The sequence below is a fragment of the Oncorhynchus masou genome, chromosome 3, assembly GCF_036934945.1.
Source record: "Oncorhynchus masou masou isolate Uvic2021 chromosome 3, UVic_Omas_1.1, whole genome shotgun sequence".
Classification (NCBI taxonomy): Eukaryota; Metazoa; Chordata; class Actinopteri; order Salmoniformes; family Salmonidae; genus Oncorhynchus; species Oncorhynchus masou.
The window spans coordinates 35,347,836-35,373,792 of NC_088214.1; positions in this window are offsets into that span (position 1 = coordinate 35,347,836).

The window sequence follows — 25,957 nt, forward strand, 5'->3', positions numbered from 1 at the left end:
CGAGGAGACTGCGTGGCAGGTTGACCTCCTGTTACGCGAGTGCAGGCAGCAAGGAGCCATGGTAAGTTGCTAGCTAGCATTAAACTTATCTTATTAAAAACAATCACACTTAACATAATCACTAGTTAACTACACATGGTTGTTGATATTATTAATTTAACTAGCTTGTCCTGCATTGCATATAATCAATGCAGTGCCTGAAATTGTCACTTCTCTTGCGTTCAGTGTAAGCGGAGTCTGGGTATATGCAGCAGTTTGGGCCGTTGCGAACTGGCTCGTTGCGAACTGCGTGAATACCATTTCTTCCTAACATAGACCGTGAAAGGATAATATCAGTGTTCAAAACACTCTTAACGACGTAGCTGAATGATGACATGGATAACATACAGCTGGCTGGGTTTTCGGTCCATCGGCAAGATAGAACAGCTGCCTCCGGTAAGACAAGGGGTGGCGGTCTGTGTCTATTTGTAAATAACAGCTGGTGCACGAAATCTAATATTAAGGAGTCTCAAGGTTTTGCTCGCCTGAGGTAGAGTATCTCATGACAAGCTGTAGACCACAATATTTACCAAGAGAGTTTTCATCTATATTTTTCTTCTAGTAGCTGGGGACTTTAATGCAGGGAAATGTACATCCGTTTTACCTCATTTCTACCAGCATGTTACATGTGCAACCAGATAAAAACAATCTCTAGACCACCTATATTCTACACACAGAGACGTGTACAAAGCTCTCCCTCACCCTCCATTTGACAAATCTGACCATAACTATATCCTCCTGATTCCTGCTTACAAGCAAAAACTAAAACAGGAAATACCAGTCACTCGCGCAACACGGAAGTGGTCAGATGACGCAGATGCTAAGCTACAGGACTGTTTTGCTAGCACAGACTGGAATATGTTCCGGGATTCTTCAGATAGCATTGAGGAGTACACCACATCAGTCACTGGCTTCATCAATAAGTGCATTGATGAGGTCCTCCCCACAGTGACTGTATGTACATACCCCAACCAGAAGCCATGGATTACAGGCAACATTCGCACTGAGCTAAAGGATAGAGCTGCTGCATTCAAGGAGCTGGACTCTAACCCCGACGCTTAAAGAAGTACACCTATGCCCTCCGACGAACCATCAAACAGGCAAAGCGTCAATACAGGACTAAGATTGAATCGTACTACACTGGCTCCGACGCTCGTCGGATGTGGCAGGGCTTGCAAACTATTACGGACTACAAAGGGAAGCACAGCCACGAGCTGCCCAGTGACACGAGCCTACCAGATGAACTAAATCCCTTCTATGCTCGCTTCGAGTCAAGCAACACTGAAGCATGCAAGAGAGCATCAGCTGTTTCGGACAACTGTATAAATATGCATTACCAGGACGTGAATTACCAGGACGTGAACTCAGAGCATGCACTGACCAACTGGCAAGTATCTTCACTGACATTTTCAACCTGTCTCTCCTGTATGTAATAGCAACATGTTTTAAGCAGAAAACCATAGTCCATAATAATGCCTAGGGAAACAACCAAAGGGAGTGACATATATAGGGAAGGTAATCAGGCAGGTGATGGAGTCCAGGTGAGTCTGATGAGGCGTTGGTGCGTGTAACGATGGTGACAGGTGTGTGTAATAATGAACAGCCTGGTGACCTTGAGCACTTGAGAGGGAGTACACACGACATAATCATTGACTATAGCTCAGTGTTCCATTCATAAGGACCCTCTGTGGGCATTCAATTAAATAAAGCACAAGAAAAACTTGGGGCTTGAGGATAGCCATTGTAAGTTCAAAGGGTCACTCGCCCCAACAAGATAACTTTGCACACCTGGATTGTACAATATTTTCTCATTGTTTTTTTAAACTCGTCATGCTCTGTCAAGTTGGTTGTTGATCATTGCTAGACAGCCAAGTCTTGCCATAGATTTTTAATCCGATTTGAATAAAAACTGTAACTAGACAACTCAGGAACATTCAATGACGTCATGTGGTGATGCGCAAGTTGATTTATAACCCACCCGCGGTGCGGGCGGATTTAGGGTAATTAAATATTTGTGTGGATGATTTGCAATTGGGTGGCGAGTGGGTTGAATAAAGAGAAAACAATACCTTAAAAATCCCTTAAATGTATCATTCCTGTGCAATTTATATCTATAGGCTACATTGATGTTTTTCCTTCATTATATTAGGCTAACTGACATTACTGCATAAGCCTAAACTTTAGGGTCTAACTGTGTGCGAGCCAAATAACCTATAAGCCAATTGTCAATCGCCAAATGCTTTTGGGACGGGCAGAAAAAGTTTCTCTCAATCCGTGGAGACAAAAATGACAAGTTTAATTCAATAAGAGAAAAGCTGCGGAATGGAGAGTTGAAAATAGATGGGAGGGCCAGAAAAGTAATGTTTGGGAAAGATTTGGTGAAGTGGTAAAAGAAAATGATAGCAGTGTCCTGTCATCAATGATGGCTAGAAGACCGGTGACGTCGAACACCGAGCACCGCCCGAACAAGGAGAGGCAACGACTTCGGCAGAAGTCGTGACAGTACCCCCCCACTGACGCGCGGCTCCAGCTGCGCGTCGACACCGGCCTCGGGGACGACCCGGAGGGCGAGGTGCAGGGCGATCCGGATGGAGACGGTGGAATTCGGATGGATACGGTGGAACACCTGATGCAGGGATTCAGAGACATATGTCTCCATAGCCTCCGTCTCCGCTTGCATGGAACGAGGGGTTAATACGGTAATGAGTGGGTAGTTGTAACCTATAACATACCTCGTTCACTCTCCTCAGGACTTTAAACGGCCCCACAAACCGCGGACCCAGCTTTCGGCAGAGCAGGCGAAGGGGCAGGTTTCGGGTCGAGAGCCAGACCCTGTCCCCTGGTGCGAACACTGGGGCCTCACTGCGGCGACGGTCTGCGCCAATTTTCTGGCGCCTTATGGCACGCTGAAGGTGGACGTGGGCTGCCTCCCAGGTTTCCTCAGCGTGCCGAAACCAATTGTCCACCGCAGGGGCCTCGGTCTGGCTCTGATGCCAAGGAGCCAGAACCGGCTGATACCCTAATACACATTGAAAGGGAGTAAGGTTAGTGGAGGAGTGACGTAGCGAGTTCTGAGCCATCTCTGCCCAGGGCACGAACTTCGCCCACTCCCCCGGCCGATCCTGACAATAAGACCGCAGAACCCTACCCACATCCTGGTTAACTCTCTCCACCTGCCCATTACTCTCGGGGTGAAAACCTGAGGTAAGACTAACCGAGATCCCCAGACGCTCCATGAACGCCTTCCAGACCCTTGATGTGAACTGGGGACCACGATCAGACACTATATCCTCAGGCACCCCATAGTGCCGGAAAACGTGTGTAAACAGGGCCTCTGCAGTTTGTAAGGCCGTAGGGAGACCGGGCAAAGGGAGGAGACGACAGGACTTTGAAAACCGATCCACAACGACCAGGATCGTGGTGTAACCCTGTGAAGGTGGAAGATCAGTCAAAAAATCCACAGACAGGTGCGACCATGGTCGTTGAGGAACGGGTAGAGGTTGTAGCTTACCTCTGGGCAGGTGTCTAGGAGCCTTGCACTGGGCGCAGACCGAACAGGAAGAAACATAAATCCTCACGTCCTTAGCTAAAGTGGGCCACCAGTACCTTCCTTCAAGACAGCGCATCGTCCGACCTATCCCAGGATGACCAGAGGAGGGTGACGTGTGAGCCCAATATATCAATCGGTCGCGGACAGCAGACGGAACGTCCAGACGACCAGCTGGACACTCAGGGGGAGAAGGCTCTGCACGTGACGCCCGCTCAATGTTCGCGTCCAGCTCCCACACTACAGGCGCCACCAGACACGAAGCTGGGAGTATGGGAGTGGGATCCATGGACCGCTCCTCTGTGTCATACAGCCGAGACAATGCGTCTGCCTTAACGTTCTGGGAGCCTGGTCTGTAAGAAAGAGTAAACACAAAACGAGTGAAAAACATGGCCCACCTTGCCTGGCGAGGATTCAATCTCTTCGCCTGCCGGATGTACTCCAGATTGCGGTGGTCAGTCCAGATGAGAAAAGGGTGTTTAGCCCCCTCAAGCCAATGCCTCCACACCTACAAGGCTTCTACGACAGCTAACAGGTCTCGGTTCCCCACATCATAGTTTCGCTCCGCCGGGCTGAGTTTCTTCGAAAAGAAAGCACAGGGGCGAAGCTTCAGTGGCGTACCCGAACGCTGAGAGAGCACTGCTCCTATCCCAGCTTCGGAAGCGTCCACCTCCACTATGAATGGCAAAGAGGGATCCGGATGAGCCAGTACAGGCACCGAGGTAAACAGAGTCTTCAGGTGCTCAAAAGCCCTGTTCGCCTCAGCCGACCACTGCAAGCACATCGGGCCCCCCTTTAGCAGTGAGGTAATGGGAGCTGCCACCTGACCAAAACCCCGGATAAACCTCCGGTAGTAATTGGAAAACCCCAAAAAACGCTGCAACTCCTTTACCGTGGTTGGAGTCGGCCAATTACGCATGGCTGTAATGCGTTCGCTCTCCATCTCCACTCCTGAAGTGGAAATCCGATGCCCTAGGAAGGAGATGGATTGTTGGAAAAACAAGCATTTCTCAGCCTTGACATATAGATCATGCGCCAACAGGCGACCAAGCACCCTGCGCACCAGGGACACATGCTCGGCGCGTGTAGCAGAGTATATCAGAATATCATCGATATACACCACTACACCCTGCCCGTGCAGGTCCCTGAAGATCTCATCTACAAATGATTGGAAAACTGATGGAGCATTCATCAACCCATATGGCATGACCAGGTACTCATAATGACCTGAGGTAGTGCTAAATGCCGTCTTCCACTCATCACCCTTCTTAATACGCACCAGATTGTACGCACTCCTGAGATCCAATTTTGTGAAAGAACGTGCCCCGTGCATTAACTCAATAACCGTATTGATCAGAGGTAGCGGGTAACTATATTTCACTGTGATTTTATTAAGACCTCGATAATCAATGCACGGGCGTAAACCGCCATCCTTTTTTTTTTTCACAAAAAAGAAACTCGAAGAGACGGGTGAAATGGATGGCTGAATGAACCCCTGATGCAGGGAGTCAGAGACATATGTCTCCATAGCCTCCGTCTCCGCTTGCGGCAGGGGATACACGTGACTCTTGGGATATGCAGCGTCTACCAGGAGATCTATCGCACAATCCCCCCGTTGATGGGGTGGTAATTGAGTCGCCTTCTTTTTACAGAAGGCGAGATGCAAATTGGCATATTCGGAGGGGAATGCGCACGGGGGAGACCTGGTCTGGACTTTCCACCGTAGTAGCACCAACGGAAACCCCTAAACACCTACCTGAGCATTCTCGCGACCACCCCGTGAGAGCCCTCTGTGGCCAAGAAACAGTGGGGTTATGACAAACTAACCAGGGTAGGCCTAGCACAACAGAATACGCAGGAGAATCAATAAGGAAAAGACTAATCTTCTCCTTGTGACCCTCCTGCGTTATCATACACAAAGGTGCGGTTACCTCCCTGATAAACCCTGACCCTAATGGTCGACTATCTAAGGCATGAATAGGGAAAGGCATATCCACAGGAACAATAAGGATCCCTAAACTATGAGCTAGACTTTTATTAATGAAATTCCCAGCCGCACCTGAATCTACTAGTGCCTTATACTGGGAATGCAGTGAAAAATCAGGAAAAGAGACAGAGACAAACATTAGTGCAGCAGAGGGCTCTGGATGAGAATGGTGCCTACTCACCTGGGGTGACGCCAGAATGCCCTGCCTGCCCTCTCTATTCCCAGAGGAACCAACCCGGCACCGATCAGCAGTGTGCCCTCTGCGACCATGAATGGTGCTCGAGCAGGAACCCCCTCCGGTCTCCCTGCGCACCATCCCTCCCAATTCCATAGGTTCGGGAGAGAGGGTGCGGGAGGATGGAACAACCAGACCCCGATCTAGACGTCCACGAGTAGCCAGCATGTTGTCCAGCTTGATGGACATGTCCACCAGCTGGTCGAATGTGAGGGTGGTGTCTCTACAGGCCAGCTCCCGACGGACGTCCTCGCGTAGACTACAACGGTAATGGTCGATCAGGGCCCTGTCGCTCCATCCAGCGCCGGCATCCAAGGTCCTAAACTCCAAAGCAAAATCCTGGGCACTCCTCGTCTCCTGCCTCAGATGATAGAGGAGCTCACCCGCTGCTTTGCCTTCAGGTGGGTGATCGAATACTATCCGGAATTGGCGGGTGAACTCCTCAAAATGGTCCAACGCCGCATCGTCCCTTCTACACACAGCGCTGGCCCATTCCAGTGCTTTCCCGGTGAGGCATGAGACGAGGGCGTAACTCTTCTCACGGTCAGATGGTACTGGGGAGGCCGTGGCTAGATATAAGTTCAGTTTGAGGAGGAAACCCTGGCAGCCGGCAGTATCTCCGTTGTATCCCGTGGGTAGGGATAAATGGATCCTCGATTCCGGAGAGGAAAAAACGTTCACGGGAGATTCCGGTTGTGGTGGTGGTGGCGCTGGAGAAACTCCCTGTCTCTCCCAGCGATCCATTTTCTGGACAATGTGCTCCATGACGGAGCTGATACAGTCAAGCTCCCTCGCTTGTTCCTGAACGCGTTCCTCCAGGTCCATGGGCATAGTGTCCTCTCCTGCTGACTTCATATATATTGGTCAGAGATTCTGTCCTGCATAGGTGTAATAGGTGGCAGGGAAGTCAGGCGCAGGAGAGTCAAACTGAGTGTAAAATGGAGTCTTTTAATAAAGTTCCAAGAGTATGCTCCATAACAATAAATGTACAAACATGGGTACGAGGACCCGACACACCCGATACAACAATCACACTATACTGACAATAAAACAATCTCTGACAAAGACATGAGGGGAAACCGAGAGTTAAATACACAACAGGTAATGAATGGGATTGAAAACAGGTGTGTGGGAAGACAAGACAAAACCAATGGAAAATGAAAAAAGGATCAATGATGGCTAGAAGACCGGTGACGTCGAACGCCGAGCACCGCCCGAACAAGGAGAGGCAACGACTTCGGCAGAAGTCGTGACATGTCCGCTATGTTATGTGTGATGATTGTGAGGCGCTTAAACAAATTCAACAGTCACAAGATGGGGACATCAAATAGAGATGTTCAAGGGAACTGTAGCCTACTGTTCAGATGGATTAAATGGAACCTGAAATCTGGACGCTGACTGTATGTCTGTAACCTCTCACAAAGTCTTAATATTAATTCCTGCAGAATTAAGCACTTCTTGCAGTAAAATTATACACCAAATGTAGGCAACATTTTGACTAGGGAACAGGAATGGAGAAATATGGCTTCCTTCTTAGAATGCTAATGCTCAGTTTGATACCATCTGTGAGATGTGTTATCTTCATCAGCATCATAAAAGCTGATAGTTTTTCAACCATATAAAATATGCATCCAAGCCAAACTGAAATCTTATCAGGTACATATTGGGTCGTTTTGACAGCTTTCTATGTCATTTGGACATTTGGCACAGAAAATGTTTGCATTTTCTCCGAGGTCCCTAAACGTATTTGCTCCGCATAAGATGACAGAGAAAATTACCAATGTCAACTAGATGAAAGCATTCATTATATGAATTTATGACACTATTCTGGTGACCAATGTTTTTTTTGTCTTCTTGGGCAACATATAATGACAGAAGAGAAGCCGCATGTATCTAATTATAGACAAGTTGACTTGAAAATAGCTTACCAAAATGTTGGTAATTTTAAAGAGAAACATATCCAAATCAGGCAACAAAAGATCCTGTAACCCCTTTCAAAAACCGTTCTGCAGTATTTGACTGTAGCCTACAGCACATTTTCTATATTAGCGAGTTAGGGTTGGGTGCAGGCCTCAGATTTTCACTTTATCATATGAAATACCACATATGGAATCATGTTGCAACCAAAAAAGTGTTAAACAAATGATAATGGAACTTATATGTTTAAAGTAATGATTAGAATATTCCACCCTGAAACCATATCATTGTATGAAATTGATTAGAATCATAAAGTTACTAGTAATGAGGTGTATGGGTTTCGTCTGTAAAATTATATATCTGTACAATATATTTTTATAGTATCTTAAACACATATATCTGTACAATATATATTTATAGTAATAAACACAGACTGTCTGAGCAAAATTTGGTGTCGACCTTGCTAGTGGCCTCTGAGAGATTTGGGAGAGGGCAGGGAGTACTTCTCACATCCTCCATAATCTTGAGGGAGGACAGGGATTGCTTTCCACTTTCTCCCTAATCTTTGTCGGCTGGGTAGTGATACCGTGTGTGCATAGGATACCTACTGTTTGTGTGTATGTATGTGCGTATGATATCTGCTGTTTGTGTGGAAGTATGTGCGCCACTATAAAATGAATGTCTTTGTATTGTGGACTTCAGAACGTTCTCGTGAATAAACTGTACTAACCTCTCGCATAAGCTGAGTCTTTGACTAATTATTATTAAACCTATGGTTTTACAAACCTCGGAGATTGGTCAAAGCTATTGATTGATTGTTATTATCATTGGGATTGAAAATTCTCGTGGCAGCAAATCAACGTATATTTGATATTTGACATTTTTCAAAGTAGCCATCCTTTTCCTTTGATGACAGCTTTGCACACTCTTGGCATATGTGTTATTTCATACTTTCAATGTCTTAACTTAATATTCTACAATGTAGAAAATTGTAAAAGTAGAAAAAACCATGGAATGAGTATGTGTGTCCAAACTTTTCACTGGTACTGTATGTAGTGACTGGTTGTAGTGATACATCATCCAAGGCGTAATAAATGACTTCACCATGCTCAAAAAGATATTCAGTGTCTTTTTTTTACCATTCTCCTTTTTTTGGAAAACCTCCATGGTTTTTGTGGTTCAATCTGTGCTTGAAATTCACTACTCGACTGAGAGACCTTACAGATAATTGCATTTGTGGGGTACTAAGATATGAACATATGAAATTGTTTTATGACGGTTATACCATAGATCATTTAGCTACTTCATTTTGAATTTTAGGACCCCTCAATATTAAATTTGGCCCTTACTGCTATAACCCATACAATACATAAGAAAGGTAAGGAAATATTTGTTTGTTTTTTGGATGCTGATTCCTAAGGTTACAAGTTCAAATACAGTGTTTTAAGCTATCCCAAACCTTAACCCCTACCTTAACCATTTGGAGTTAATGCCTAACCTTAATATGTCAGAGTTAATGCCTGAACTTAACCCTAACCTTAAAAATTTGTTTGCAACAACTTTGACATGTGACGTTTGAGAAACATAGATGAACGTCTAATTCTGACATGAGACTGTGAGAGCTAGTTGCCACCTGATCAATGGAACAAAAAAAGGCACATTTTTTATTACACTACTAGGTACAATTTCTGAATTGCCAGACATTTATTAGCCTGATGATTACTGGGGAGGTTCAATAAAGATATGAAAACAATTTACCAGTCCGATCTGATGTGTCCCTTGTCAAGCTGCCATGGAGCTTTGGTTCAGACCAATGCCTGGATAGAGAGAGATGCACCCTACTCCCCGATCAACAGTCATAGCGATTAGCAAGCAGTCCAGGGGACTGTTGTAAAATGGAGATACTTTAAAAAGTGAAAGGAATGCAAAAGGGAAGAGAGAGAGGAGCCCTCAGGGCAATTCATATTGACAAAGTTATTGCAGTCTTGTGCTGTCTTGTGCTCCTGAAGATGAAGCATACATTACACTTGAGTGGATTATTTCAGTGGTATTATCCTGTATTTTGTTTTACTAGACAAGAATGACTAGAAACAGTTTTGACTTGGATACTTTATCCAATCATATTGAAGTTCGAGTTTACAGTATATCTGTAGCTGTTACATACCCAATATTTGTTCAAAGATTACATGATAACAACATGATAGACTACTTTTTTGACCTTCAATTTAAGTAATACTGTAAGTATAAGTAATTCAATAAACAGTAATCATGTCACTCAAATAAATGAAACAACAAGTAAGTAATTAAACAAACATATTGTTGTTTCAGGGAAACCAGAAGAAACCAAAATGATTTGTTTGGTTATAATGACATTGCAGTTACTTTTACAGTGCACCGTACTTTTAGCATATTGTTAAAATTAAATGACATTAAGGGGACAAGAGAGCTGATGTCCACAATCGGTGCTGCTCCACTCTCTATGATTCACAGATAGACTTATGGGTGTTGTAGGGTTATCATAAGTCTTGGATGTGTTCATCTTAAACTAGCAAACAATAGGACTGGATAGAAAAGGAGGTGGGATTTGCGTTGATACAGCTGGGCTGATGATGGAATTACTATGTTGATTTTGTAATGTGATCATTTGTGATTACTTATGATTACTTATCATTTTCATACTTTCAGCATGTTTGATGTAATGGAAGACGTACACTGTCTCATCGAACAACCTCTACTTTGACACTCTGACCCACGCATGCACGCACGCCCGCTCGCACGCACGCCCGCTCGCACCCCCCTCACACACACAGCTGCACCTTGACACAGACAACAGATGATAGCTGTGGATAATTGGCCTTGACAGTAATGCTGTGTGGAGGATAATTGACCTTGACAGTAATGCTGTTTGACAGATAAGAAGCTGTAGAGTTATCTGCCAACTAGAAATTTATCTCAGATATTCTTCCTCTGAAAGACAGTAGTACTGTAAAGCAGGCAAAGATCTGGATAAGAAGAGTGAACGCCTCATGTAATGGTGATCCACAACCTCGTATCGATCTCATCCTGAATTCTGCAATTCAGATCTAGACCTGGAAGAACTGTGGACTTCTTAGCTAATCAACGACCTTGATCAGTTACAGTTGAAGTCGGAAGTTTACATACACCTCAGCCAAATGCATTTAAACCCAGTTCTTCACATTTCCTGACATTTAATCTGAGTAAAAATTCCCTGTCTTAGGTCAGTTAGGATCACCACTTTATTTTAAGAATGTGAAATGTCAGAATAATAGTAGAGAGAATGATTTATTTCAGCTTTTATTTCTTTCATCACATTCCCAGCGGGTCAAACGTTTACATACACTCAATTAGTATTTGGTAGCATTGCCTTTACATTGTTTAACTTGGGTCAAACATTTCAGGTAACCTTCCACAAGCTTCCTACAATAAGTTGGGTGCATTTTGGCCCATTCCACCTGACAGAGCTGGTGTAACTGAGTCAGGTTTGTAGGCCTCCTTGCTCGCACACGCTTTTTCAGTTCTGACCACAAATGTTCTATAGGATTGAGGTCAGGGCTTTGTGATGGCCACTCCAATACCTTGACTTTGTTATCCTTAAGCCATTTTGCCACAACTTTGGAAGTATGCTTGGGGTCATTGTCCATTTGGAAGACCCATTTGCGACCAAGCATTAACTTCCTGGCTGATGTCTTGAGATGTTGCTTCAATATATGCACATAATTTTCCCCCCTCATGATGCCATCTATTTTGTGAAGTTCACCAGTCCCTCCTGCAGCAAAGCACCCTACAGCATGATGCTGCCATCCCCGTGCTTCATGGTTGGGATGGTGTTATTCGGCTTGCAAGCCTCTCCCTTTTTCCTCCAAACATAACATAACAATGATCATTATGGCCAAACAGTTCTATTTTTGTTTCATCAGACCAGAGGACATTTTTCCAAAAAGTATGATCATTGTCCCCATGTGCAATTGCAAACCGTAGTCTGGGCTGGGCTTTGTGATGGCCACTCCAATACCTTGACTTTGTTGTCCTTAAGCCATTTTGCCACAACTTTGGAAGTATGCTTGGGGTCATTGTCCATTTGGAAGACCCTATTTTTGTTTCATCAGACCAGAGGACATTTCTCCAAAAAGTATGATCTTTGTCCCCATGTGCAGTAGCAAACCGTACTCTGGCTTTTTATGGCGGTTTTGGAGCAGTGGCTTCTTCCTTGCTGAGCGGCCATTCAGGTTATGTCGATATAAGACTCGTTTTACTCTGGATATAGATACTTTTGTATCTGTTTCCTCCAGCATCTTCACAAGGTCATTTGCAGTTGTTCTGGGATTGATTTGCACTTTTCACACCAAAGAACGTTCATCTCTAGGACACAGAACGCGTCTCCTTCCTGAGTGGTATGACGGCTGCGTGGTCCCATGGTGTTTATACTTGTGTACTATTGTTTGTACAGAATGAACATGGTACCTTCAGGCGTTTGGAAATTGCTCCCAAGGATGAACCAGACTTGTGGAGGTCTACAATTCTTTTCTGAGGTCTTGGCTGATTTCTTTTGATTTCCCCATGATGTCAAGCAAAGAGGCACTGAGTTTGAAGGTAGATCTTGAAATACATCCACAGATACACCTCCAATTGACTCAAAATATGTAATTTAGCCAACCAGAAGTTTCTAAATCCATGACATTATGTTCTGGAATTTTCCAAGCTGTTTAAAGGTACAGTCAACTTAGTGTATGTAAACGTCTGACCCACTGGAATTGTGATACAGTGAATTATAAGTGAAGTAATCTGTCTGTAAACAATTGTTGGAAAAATGACTTGTGTCATGCACAAAGTAGATGTCCTAACCGACTTGCCAAAACTATAGTTTGTTAACAAGAAATTTGTGGAGTGGTTGAAAAACAAGTTTTAATGACTCCAACCTAGGTGTATGTAAACTTCCGACTTCAACTGTATATGCAAGGGAGGAAGGGAAACACATAGAAGAGTTGAACAATGTGAGCTATGAGATGCCTCAAATAGGTTGTGAACTATTGTTCTTCATTCCTGATCCTTGGGACCAATAGGGCGTTCAGGCTTTTGTTCTATACGAATTCTAACACATCATCAAGCCCTTGATTAGTTGAATCAAGTGTCTTATTTTTTTTTATTTTTTTTATTTCACCTTTATTTAACCAGGTAGGCTAGTTGAGAACAAGTTCTCATTTGCAACTGCGACCTGGCCAAGATAAAGCTTAGCAGTGTGAACAGACAACACAGAGTTACACATGGAGTAAACAATTAACAAGTCAATAACACAGTACAAAAAAGGCGAGTCTATATACATTGTGTGCAAGAGGCATGAGGAGGTAGGCGAATAATTACAATTTTGCAGATTAGCACTGGAGTGATAAATGATCAGATGGTCATGTACAGGTAGAGATACTGGTGTGCAAAAGAGCAGAAAAGTAAATAAATAAAAACAGTGTGGGGATGAGGTAGGTGAAAATGGGTGGGTTATTTACCAATAGACTATGTACAGCTGCAGCGATCGGTTAGCTGCTCAGATAGCACATGTTTGAAGTTGGTGAGGGAGATAAAAGTCTCCAACTTCAGGGATTATTGCAATTCGTTCCAGTCACAGGCAGCAGAGTACTGGAACGAAAGGCGGCCAAATGAGGTGTTGGCTTTAGGGATGATCAGTGAGATACACCTGCTGGAGCGCGTGCTACGGATGGGTGTTGCCATCGTGACCAGTGAACTGAGATAAGGCGGAGCTTTACCTAGCATGGATTTGTAGATGACCTGGAGCCAGTGGGTCTGGCGACGAATATGTAGCGAGGGCCAGCCGACTAGAGCATACAAGTTGCAGTGGTGGGTGGTATAAGGTGCTTTAGTGACAAAACGGATGGCACTGTGATAAACTGCATCCAGTTTGCAGTAGAGAGTTGGAGGCAATTTTGTAGATGACATCGCCGAAGTCGAGGATCGGTAGGATAGTCAGTTTTACTAGGGTAAGTTTGGCGGCGTGAGTGAAGGAGGCTTTGTTGCGGAATAGAAAGCCGACTCTTGATTTGATTTTCGATTGGAGATGTTTGATATGAGTCTGGAAGGAGAGTTTACAGTCTAGCCAGACACCTAGGTACTTATAGGTGTCCACATATTCAAGGTCGGAACCATCCAGGGTGGTGATGCTCATCGGGCATGCGGGTGCAGGCAAAGATCGGTTGAAAAGCATGCATTTGGTTTTACTAGCGTTTAAGAGCAGTTGGAGGCCACAGAAGGAGTGTTGTATGGCATTGAAGCTCGTTTGGAGGTTAAATAGCACAGTGTCCAAGGACGGGCCGGAAGTATATAGAATGGTGTCGTCTGCGTAGAGGTGGATCAGGGAATAGCCCGCAGCAAGAGCAACATCATTGATATATGCAGAGAAAAGAGTCGGCCCGAGAATTGAACCCTGTGGCACCCCCATAGAGACTGCCAGAGGACCGGACAGCATGCCCTCCGATTTGACACACTGAACTCTGTCTGCAAAGTAATTGGTGAACCAGGCAAGGCAGTCATCCGAAAAACCGAGGCTACTGAGTCTGCCGATAAGAATATGGTGATTGACAGAGTCGAAAGCCTTGGCAAGGTCGATGAAGACGGCTGCACAGTACTGTCTTTTATCGATGGCGGTTATGATATCATTTAATACCTTGAGTGTGGCTGAGGTGCACCCGTGACCGGCTCGGAAACCAGATTGCACAGCGGAGAAGGTACGGTGGGATTCGAGATGGTCAGTGACCTGTTTGTTGACTTGGCTTTCGAAGACATTAGATAGGCAGGGCAGGATGGATATAGGTCTGTAACAGTTTGGGTCCAGGGTGTCTCCCCCTTTGAAGAGGGGGATGACTGCGGCAGCTTTCCAATCCTTGGGGATCTCAGACGATATGAGAGAGAGGTTGAACAGGCTGGTAATAGGGGTTGCGACAATGGCGGTGGATAGTTTCAGAAATAGAGGGTCCAGATTGTCAAGCCCAGCTGATTTGTACGGGTCCAGGTTTTGCAGCTCTTTCAGAACATCTGCTATCTGGATTTGGGTAAAGGAGAACCTGGAAGGGCTTGGGCGAGAAGCTGCGTGGGGGCGGAGCTGTTGGCCGATGTTGGAGTAGCCAGGCAGAAGGCATGGCCAGCCGTTGAGAAATGCTTGTTGAAGTTTTCGATAATCATGGATTTATCGGTGGTGACCGTGTTATCTAGCCTCAATGCAGTGGGCAGCTGGGCGGAGGTGCTCTTGTTCTCCATGGACTTCACAGTGTCCCAGAACTTTTTGGAGTTGGAGCTACAGGATGCAAACTTCTGCCTGAAGAAGCTGGCCTTAGCTTTCCTGACTGACTGCGTGTATTGGTTCCTGACTTCCCTGAACAGTTGCATATCGCGGGGACTATTCGATGCTATTGCAGTCCGCCACAGGATGTTTTTGTGCTGGTCGAGGGCAGTCAGGTCTGGAGTGAACCAAGGGCTGTATCTGTTCTTGGTTCTGCATTTTTTGAACGGAGCATGCTTATCTAAAATGGTGAGGAAGTTACTTTTAAAGAATGACCAGGCATCCTCAACTGACGGGATGAGGTCAATGTCCTTCCAGGATACCTGGGCCAGGTTGATTAGGAAGGCCTGCTCACAGAAGTGTTTTAGGGAGCGTTTGACAGTGATGAGGGGTGGTCGTTTGACTGCGGCTCCGTAGCGGATACAGGCAATGAGGCAGTGATCGCTGAGATCCTGGTTGAAGACAGCGGAGGTGTATCTGGAGGGCCAGTTGGTCAGGATGACGTCTATGAGGGTGCCCTTGTTTACAGAGTTAGGGTTGTACCTGGTGGGTTCCTTGATGATTTGTGTGAGAATGAGGGCATCTAGCTTAGATTGTAGGACTGCCGGGGTGTTAAGCATATCCCAGTTTCGGTCACCTAAAAGAACAAACTCTGAAGCTAGATGGGGGGCGATCAATTCACAAATGGTGTCCAGGGCACAGCTGGGAGCTGAGGGGGGTCGGTAGCAGGCAGCAACAGTGAAAGACTTATTTCTGGAGAGAGTAATTTTCAAAATTAGTAGTTCGAACTGTTTGGGTATGGACCTGGAAAGTATGACATTACTTTGCAGGCTATCTCTGCAGTAGACTGCAACTCCTCCCCCTTTGGCAGTTCTATCTTGACGGAAGATGTTATAGTTGGGTATGGAAATCTCAGAATTTTTGGTGGCCTTCCTGAGCCAGGACTCAGACACAGCAAGGACATCAGGGTTAGCAGAGTGTGCTAAAGCGGTGAGTAAAACAAACTTAGGGAGGAGGCTTCTGATGTTGACATGCATGAAACCAAGGCTTTTTCGATCACAGAAGTCAACAAATGAGGGTGCCTGGGGACATGCAGGGCCTGGGTTTACCTCCACATCACCCGCGGAACAGAGAAGGAGTAGTATGAGGGTGCGGCTAAAGGCTATCAAAACTGGTCGCCTAGAGCATTGGGGACAGAGAATAAGAGGAGCAGGTTTCTGGGCATGGTAGAATATATTCAGGGCATAATGCGCAGACAGGGGTATGGTGGGGTGCGGGTACAGCGGAGGTAAGCCCAGGCACTGGGTGATGATGAGAGAGGTTGTATCTCTGGACATGCTAGTTGTAATGGGTGAGGTCACCGCATGTGTGGGAGGTGGGACAAAGGAGGTATCAGGGGTATGAAGAGTGGAACTAGGCGCTCCATTGTGAACTAAAACAATGAAAACTAACCGGAACACCAGTATACAAGGCATATTGACATTTGAGAGAGACATACAGCGAGGCATACAGTAATCACAGGTGTTGAATTGGGAAAGCTAGCTAAAACAGTAGGTGAGACAACAACAGCTAATCAGCTAGCACAACAACAGCAGGTAAAATGGCAGCAATGTAATGTATAGGTCACGTATAGTTTACCCATCTCCTTATTTTGGAAAATCTCTCTGGTTTTTGTATTTGAATCTGTGCTCGAAATTCACTACTTGACTGAAGGACCTTACAAATAATTGTATTTGTGGGGTAATAAACTAACATATAGAATTGTTTTAAGATGGTCATACCATGGATCTATAGCTATTTCATTTTGAATTTAGGACCCCTTTAGATATCCCCAAAAAATATTGATATTGGCCTTTACTACTATAGCTCATAGAAACGCACTGAAAAGCACATTCATAAATGGCAAAAAAAGACAGTCAAAAAATAAATAATAAGGAATATTGTTTTATTGTGTCTATCCTATATCTAGGATATATAAGAAAGTTCAGGAAATGTTTAAAAAAATTTTTTGCCACAAAACTACCTTCATACTTCATTTTGTTTGTATGGGTTACCTTCAGGTGAGCCACTTGTGGGGCTCGGATTTTGATGGGGGTTATTTTATTGTGTTACTTCATACACCACCGTGATATTCAATAAGGCCGTGACAACAAAAAGACAAAAGTCACACAGTGGTGGAATAAATGATTTAGAACCACAGAGTTACCGCAAGTCAGCACAAAGACAACAGGAGCACTGCCTCCACTATGCAAGCACCATTTCAACTTAAACATTTAAACATCATCAAACCAACAAGGCTATATATGCTTAATAACCCCTAGAGTTGATTGATGCACCGGTAAGGGCAATCTAAGTAACCTAATAAAAAATCCCCATCAAAATCCGTAAATATAAGCTAGAGATATCTGTTTTTTCCATTTGGATGCGTCTCAATCCACCACATCCGCCTATGTCACACTTCCTTATCTGGGGTGAAAGGTGACAGAGCTCGAGCAGTGTTTGTCCATGAGACATTCCGAAAATCAGTCTTCTCAGTCTGTCACATTCCGAAAATCAGTCTTCTCAGTCTTTAGCTTCTGAACTGTTTGACATTCCGAAAATCAGTCTTCTCAGTCTGTAGCTTCTGAACGGTTTGACCTACAAACTATTACAAACTGCCCACTCTATGGAGAAAGGATACCGTCACGAACACGATGGTGTTATCTTTTGCTATACAACCCTAACAAGTGTCACGGGACTCGTCTGTAACCAGTACTGTATTTTTTGCCATTTATGAATATGTTATTCAATGTGTTTCTCTGGGCTCTAGTAGTAAAAGCAAAATTCTATTTTTTTATCAAATCATTTTATTTTTTCTATTTTTTGATACCCCCCAACGGATTAGATTTACAGTGGTTTTAATACACTGAAAGCAAATTTAAAGATACCAACAACAATTTAGTCCAATCAATGTTGCTAAATATCATGTGGCTGTCCATGGCACTGATTTCTGTCTGTGTGGGCATGAGTGCTTGCATTTGCAAGTAAAAAATAAAATAATACTCACCCTACTTGTAGACTAGTTAAATGCCAATGTCATCCTCCTCTCTTTCATGTTGGCAAAGCGGTCTATGGCTCTGCCATACAGTGCACTTTTAGTTTTCATTTTCATAGGCTACCTAGCTAAAATGCTTGCTAGACTAACTTCCTCTCATGGGCAACAATGAACCAGCTATGTTAGCTAACTATACTGAATAAAAATATAAACGCAACATGTAAAGTGTTGGTCCCATGTTTCATTAACTGAAATTAGAAATATAAAAAATAAATCCATGGGCACAAAAAGCGTATTTTTTGGGCACACATTTGTCCACATCCCTGTTCGTGAGCATTTCTCCTTTGCTAAGATAATCTGACAGGTGTCATATCAAGAAGCTGATTAAACAGCATGATCATTACACAGGTGCACCTTGTACTAGGAACAATAAAAGGCCACTCTAAATTGTGCAGTTTTGCCACACATCACAATACCACAGATGTTTTAAGTTTTGAGGGAGTGTGCAATTGGCATGCTGACTGCAGGAATGTCCACCAGAGCTGTTGCCAGAGAATGTAATGTTTATTTCTCTAACATAAGCTACCTCCAACCATCCCTGCTGCTGAAAAACATTCCCACAGAATTATGCTGCCATTACCATGCGTCACCATAGGGATGCTCTCAGGCCCACCCATGGATGCACCCTTGTCCAATCATGTGATTAGGGCCTCATTAATTAATTTAAATTGAATGATTTCCTTATATGAACTGTAACTCAGTAAAAAATGTCAAATTGTTGCATGTTGCGTTTAGATTTTTGTTCAGCATAGTTAACGTGAGTCTACTAGGATACATCTACGCTACATATTGAACTTCAATCATCTCAGGCCAGTGGCACAACATATTCATGTATGGTTAGATCAGAATTGCCGTTATGATCATTGGCCTGTACAGAGAATTAAGTCTAAACCACAAGTCCAAATCCCCATCTACAACCATGGTTTAGGAAAGGGCCGATTTAGCAAGCTAACTACTGAAAGACATCAACACAAGCAGACAAGAAACAGACAAGAAACATTTTCTGATAATGATGACGTTTCGCTTAGGATGTGATTCGCCAGGACAAAACACAGTTGAGCTCAGCTTAGCGCTGATTGGTTAATTCTTTAATAAAAATGTTATCAATATCAACTTTGTTAGACTACTTTGCAAAATTAAACATATTATTTGCAAAAAAATTTCAATATGTAAAATGTGTCAAAATGTTATACTAAAACAGATATTTGGGAAATGTACCAATGGCAGTATCAAATGCCTGGATTAGCACATTCATTCACTGTAATGGACCACCTGTTTCAGGGCCAACTCGATGACATTCCCTGTAGCTGCTGATGTGAAATCAGTATCGCATTTCCTTCCCTTACGATTAAGGTTCCAATTTGGGGATGGTAAACTGATCCTACATCAGTGCCTAAAAGCAACCACAACTGGCAGCGTGTAGGGAACTCTGGGTTGAATTGTCATGTTTCAAACTTGTTTTTCTTTGTGTGTGTGTGTGCTGCCCCCTTCTGTTGAAACAGTACAGTACTAGTTATAGCTTACATCCAATTGGTATCAAGTATAACAGATAAGAGCACAGCAGTGAACCCCCCTGATAATATCTGATTCTGTGTGCAAAACCAACATCTCTGTGCTCTAAACATTGCATAACATTCCCAATGTTGTGTTTGTCCACCAGGGTGTCTTCATGCAGTCATCATGACCTTCAATGAACAAAATCATTTAAAGAACATAATGTCAAAATATTGTTGCCTGCATGTTTTTTACTTACTAAATAAACAATAGAAAAAATAACTAGCTTGTTTGTAGATTATTAATCTCCAATTCATTATATGGTCTCCTATTAATATATTTATTGCATAGATCCATTGCTCATAGCTGTTATGCCCAAAATGACACTTTGTCAACTCAACATGTTGTCAAACTGAGGATGTCAAACTGATACACCATTTCGGTGCTAAAGGCCTTGCAGAGTAGGGGTTGGATTCTGGACTCTGGACTGAAAAGAAAGCTTTTTAGGTCAATTATACCCTGCATGACTGCCCCTCCAGGATTTAGCAACCTCGGACACACAACCGTATCAAACCTTATTGATCCCAGTCTGTCTGAGAAACATACAATTTACCAGGCTAAAATGGATACAATTGAGAAAACTACATAAAATATGAATAATACTTAATGTGTTAAGAATCTAATGGTTTTGGCTTTTTTTAGGCTCTTTGTAATTATAGATTTATGTTTGAATGTGAGGTAGAGTAAAAAAAAAAAAAAAAAAAAAACATTTTCAAAAACAAACTGTATCGTTGGTGGTCCTGATTCAACACACCGTGTTTGAATCAAAACACAGATACACCAATTCCACTACAGAATTACCCTTGAACCCATCTCCTGTCACCCACTGACATTCGAAACGGGGCTGTGGTCAGTGGTTAAATCCTCCTAACAGCCACTAAATAACAGTCACTGTATTTCTCAGTGTGTTTACAAATCTAATCTGCAACAGTAGCGGTTGACTGTGTATCAGCTAGTCATTTCAGGATGATCAGGCCATTTCCTCAGAAACTGCATCTAACAGCCCGTGATTCCGATGTACCTTCATGTAGTATTCCAGAGCATCGTGGGAATTCTTTGGAATTGTAGAACATTGGTGGGAATCCTGTTTCTTGGAAAGCATGTTCCCAGAAGTATAGTCTGAAACCACATTGTATTGTTTCTTCATATATCCCAATTCCCCATTTCTGAAATTCACCCAACAGTCATTTGATTTAATACAATACATTATTTTACATAAACCATAATCATATGCCGGAGGTCATAACGGAATTACAGCATCTGCATCCAACCTAAAGTATAGAGACAAACACTCATATTACATCACCTGTATTAACATGTATATCACATCTATATACCGTATTTAATCATCTATATGTTTATTTTTTAAATCACATGGATTATCTCAATTATGTGACGTGACTATCTAATGTCAAGGTAGTCTTAGCCATGCAGTTATTGTTGTGCTGTTTCTATCTCCATGTATTCCTTGCTGGATAAAAGTGTGTCACAGTAACCACGGCGACATCACATTAAACTTGAGTTTATCCCTCTGGTGACAGAAACACTTACAGCAGAACCGACATGACACATGGGGGCTGCAATCTCCACAGCTTCACCCTTCAACAGCATTGGAGCCAAACGGCTTTTGATGAATTCAATAGTTTATTCCCCTCCCTGCAATGTTTACAGCAACAGTTCAATACTTCACTCCGTTAGGAAAAGTTTCACACCATATTGGATCTGATCAACTGATTTATAGACCCATTGTGTGACATGGCATTGTCAGTGGTGAGGCCCGCAAACCTGTCTGTCTGTCTGTCTGTCTGTCTGTCTGTCTGTCTGTCTGTCTGTCTGTCTGTCTGTCTGTCTGTCTGTCTGTCTGTCTGTCTGTCTGTCTGTCCATCGGTTTTACGGAACAACACAAAGGAGGCATGCTGTTGAGTGAAATATCTGCAGTCTCTTGCATAGCAACGGAAGATCTATAGCACTCATCTGTTACAGTTTTTCTCATTCGCTTTGGTGCATTTCTTAGATCAAAAGTGCAATTCTTGATACTACTTGTACAAATTCCACATCATCTAGTACTTGTGCACATCAATAAAGCAATTTCTTAATCCTTTGAACAAATTGCAATTGATAATGTACAAGTGTCAGCTTTTTTCCACATTATCAATTGCTCATGTCATGTTGATCAAAATATAGTAGATGGTTCTCTGTTGAATTGTCTTACCCCTCAAAACATCTAGGTATTAGTTCCTTGCATAAGCCATTACATGCAAAATTGTTGAACTATTTGTCATAAACTGTCAAGCATAGTTTTACACATTTCTATTAGACCTTTTGTACAAAAACGTGAATTGATGAATCGTGCAGGTGAAATTCCCTCACTCATGAAGGAATGTAAAAGTGCTAGTCCAACCAACAATCAACCAGTTGTCTAAATTGCTCAAAGGTGCATCTCATGAAGAATCAATTGGCAAGCATATATAGACAGACCACAACACAGAGTTGCAATTTTCCAATAATGGATGGACCAGGAAATGAACAGGGTCAACAGCCAAGAGAAGGAAGAAGAGGAGCAAGGATGTGTGGTGGAAGGCAAAACAGAGGAAGAGGCAGAAGAGGACATAGGCGCATATCTGATGACATAAGGGCCACTATTATAGACCATGTTGTCAATCATGGCCTTACAATGGCTGAGGCGGGTCGAAGGTTGCAGCCGAATATTGGGAGATCAACCGTGTCCTCAATAGTTCAAACGTTTCGAAGAGAGAACAGGTATGTACACCAATGTACAGTGCACTGTTACTGTATATAAGCAGTATACTGTATACTTCCTCCAATGCTTCATATTACAGTAGTCCACTTGTATTTCACAGCATACAGAAATATACTCTATACACATACATACTGCACCTTACATGCACCCACCTGTATGTTTTACAGTAAAATGTGTGTTCGCATAGTTTTTGTGAAAGTGCGCAATATATCACTGCATTTTTCCCCACATAGGACTGCAAGATTACCTCAAACCGGTGGCAGAGGACGCCTTTTCACACCTCAACAGGAGGAGGCTATTTTCACCATGGTCTGAGCAAACAATGCCATGAGACTCAGGGAAATACAAAGGACCATTATAGAAGAAAACAATGTCTTTGAAAACATCCATACGGTTAGCATCTCAACCATCGACAGGGTGCTGCATAGAAACCAGATGAGTATGAAACAGCTGTACCGTGTACCATTCCAAAGGAATGAGGACCGAGTTAAGGAGCTACGGTACCCGTATGTACAGGTAAAACATATATCTATGTAACTACTTTACAGCAACATTTTATAGTGATACATAGTACAGTAAGTATAAACTGCATACATTTCCATTGCTGTGGAAGGAACATGCGATATATGTAAATTTTATGTCAATCTTCCTTACCAAAACAAATTTAACTGTGTGTTCTGGGATATAGCGTATAATGGAGTTGGAATCAAGTGAACCCTCTCACAACTTTGTATATGTGGATGAGGCTGGCTTCAACCTGACCAAATGCAAAAGGCGGGGTCGGAATATCATCGTTCACAGCTACTGTGGATTTGCCAGGCCAACGGAGAGGAAATATCACCATGTGTGCTGCTATTTCGGAGCATGGTGTCCTAACCCAAATCCCCCTTATAGGGCCATACAACACCCAGCATCTACTCAACTTTTTAGAGACTCTCTACAGGGCTCTCATCCCTGATGATGAGAGGGGTCTGTTTAGAGATCATTTGCCAAAGTATGTGGTCATTTGTGATAATGTGATAACGATGAGTTTCCATCGATCAAACATCATAAGGCAATGGTTTGTGACCCACCCGAGGATGCTCATAGAATTCCTCCCACCTTATTCACCATTCCTTAACCCAATTGAGGAGTTATTTTCAGCATGGAGGTGGAAGGTGTACGATTGTCAGCCACACACACAGATGACCCTGCTGGCTGCAATGGATGCAGCATGTGAGGACATCACAGTAGACACCTGCAGAGGATGGATAAGGCATTCCAAAAGATTCTTTCCACGTTGCATTGGAAGGGAAAATATCCGGTGTGATGATGTGGATGAGAATATGTGGGCCGACAGACAGGAACGTCTGAATGTGTAGAGACAGCACAACAGTGCTGCGGGCAAAGTTGTGCCTTAGGGCTGGTTTCCTGTGTTTCTTTCTAATTTTGTTTTTTTCCTTTGTGTCCCTTGGGTTGTCCAGTCTCTTTCAATCAATAACCCACATACAGTAATATGTAAATAGTACTGTTGAAATTGATATATGCCATAGAAGTACAGCCTTGTGCATTTTCAATACAGTAACTGTCATCCAAACTGTAGCCTAAGTTTACATCAGGTAATACTGTCAAAGTACACAGTTAATAGTGTTACATTGACAACATGCCTAAACATTTTGAAGACCTTGTTCGTGAACAATGACTCAATGACTTATCATTCTGATGACACTGACATGATCATTGGCATGAATATTCACTTTTGAGAGATGTACTAAGGATTTTTAGTGACTGACGAGCTTTAGAAACATATCTATTGTATATTGCAGTTTGTACAAATTGTTCTGAGAAATGCACTTATTATTTTGCACATGTTAGGGATGATGTGAAAAATGCCCCAAAGCGACAGAGAAAAACTGTAAAGTCATTTAGCCTTTTTGAGGTTAACCTTTCTCCTTCAGAATGGAGTTGTTGATGGATAAACGAGCAGACAGACAATATTGAATGCCTTTTAACTGAAAAGCAAGCTGAAACTATCAATTGATACAATGGCCAACTGTGATTATTACAAATCATTGTACAAATCTGAACAAAACCCCTAATTTCCCAATGCAATGTGGTAAAGGCCTATATGTAAATCATGTTGCAAAATGGCTACTACTATTCATCAGCAAACAAACCTCTTAAAGGAGCATATAAAATATGATTTGTAAAGGCACACACCTGTCTATATAAGGTCCCACAGTTGACAGTGCATGTCAGAGCAAAAACCAAGTTATAAGGTTGAAAGAATTGTCCTTAGAGCTCAGAGACAGGATTATGTCGAGGCACAGATCTAGGAAAGTGTACCAAAAAAATGTCTGCAGCATTGAAGGTCCCTAATAACACTGTGGCCTCCATCATTCTTAAATGGAAGAAGTTTGAAACCACCAAGACTCTTCCTAGAGCTGGCCGCCGGGCCAAACTGAGCAATCAGGGGACCAAGAACCTGATGGTCACTCTGGCAGAGCTCCAGAATTCCTCTGTGGAGATGGGAGAACCTTCCAGAAGGACAACCATCTCTGTAGCACTCCAACAATCAGGCCTTTATGGTAGAGTGGCCAGACGAAAACCACTTCTCAGTAAAAGGCACATGACAGCCTGCTCGTAGTTTAGCGAAAGGCACCTAAAGGACTCTCAGACCATGAGAAACAATATTCTCTGGTCTGATGAAACCAAGATTGAACTCTTTGGCCTGAATGCCAAGCATCACATCTGGAGGAATCCTTGCACCAACCCTACGGTGAAGCATGGTGGTGGCAGTATCATGCTGTGGGAATGTTTTTCAGTGGCAGGGACTGGAAAGATGAACAGATCAAAGTACAGAGAGATCCTTAATGAAAACCTGCTCCAGAGCGCTCAGGACCTCCGACTGGGGCAAAGGTTCACCTTCCAACAAGACAACGACCCTAGGCACACAGCCAAGACAATGCAGGAGTGGCTTCAGGAAAAGTCTCTGAATGTCCTTGAGTGGCCCAGCCAGAGACTTGAACCCGATCGAACTCTCTGGAGAGACCTGAAAATAGCTGTACATCATCCAACCTGACAGAGCTTGAGAGGATCTGCAGAAGAATGGGATAAACTACCCAAATACAGGTATACCAAGCTTGTAGTGTCATATCCAAGAAGACACGAGGCTGTAATCACTGCCAAAGTTGCTTCAGCAAAGTACTGAGGAAAGGGTCTGAAAACGTATGTAAATGTGATATTTCAGTTTTTTATTTGTAATACATTTGCAAAAAAATTATGTAAACAGTTTAGCTTTGTCATTACGGGGTATCGTTTGTAGATTGATGAGGGGGAAAAAACTATTTCATCTATTTTAGAATAAGGCTGTAACGTAACAAAATGTGGAAAAAGTCAAGGGGTCTGAATACTTTCCAAATACACAGTGTGTGTGTGTGTGTGTGTGTGTGTGTGTGTGTGTGTGTGTGTGTGTGTGTGTGTGTGTGTGTGTGTGTGTGTGTGTGTGTGTGTATACATACATACATACATACATACATAC